Here is a 601-nt window from a genome sequence, read left to right as displayed (position 1 = left end):
ATGAGGCTGCTACCAGCACACTTTACTTTTGGGATGGTACTCTGCAGGTGATGAGCGGAGCTGGTTTCCTTCAAACCTGATGCTTAGAATTGAGGTTCATCAGTCCAGAGATTCTTTCTCAGAGTCTGAGGGTCCTTTAGGTGCTTTTTTGTAAATTCCAAGTGTGTTTTCATGTGTCTTAACTGAAGAGAAGCTTGAGTCTTGCCACACCGCCATAAAGACTGGATTGGTGGAGTGTTCCAGTGATGTTTGTCCTTCTGTAGATTTCTCCTATCTCCACATATGATCATGGGCAGACGCTTTTATCCAAAGCGATTTACAAATGAGGACAATAAAAGCAGTCAAAACTAACAAAAGAGCAACGAATGCTTATGCAATGGAATCATTTTAGTTTTTTATTTTAAATAATAATTTAATAAAAATAAATTATTACAAATAAATTATTAAAAATAATAAAAATAAATTGGCAAAGATATTAAACCCTGTTTTTTTGCTTGACAATTATGGTGCATGGAGTGTAGATTGTTGTGGAAAAAAACTAATTTAAAGCAGTTTAACATAAGGCAGCAACAAAACAAAATGTGAAAAAAATGAAGGGGTA

The sequence above is a fragment of the Sinocyclocheilus anshuiensis genome, unplaced genomic scaffold (assembly GCF_001515605.1).
Source record: "Sinocyclocheilus anshuiensis isolate Anshui unplaced genomic scaffold, SAMN03320099.WGS_v1.1 scaffold537, whole genome shotgun sequence".
Classification (NCBI taxonomy): Eukaryota; Metazoa; Chordata; class Actinopteri; order Cypriniformes; family Cyprinidae; genus Sinocyclocheilus; species Sinocyclocheilus anshuiensis.
The sequence above is the reverse complement of the archived record's forward strand: the minus strand, read 5'-3'. Positions refer to the sequence as shown.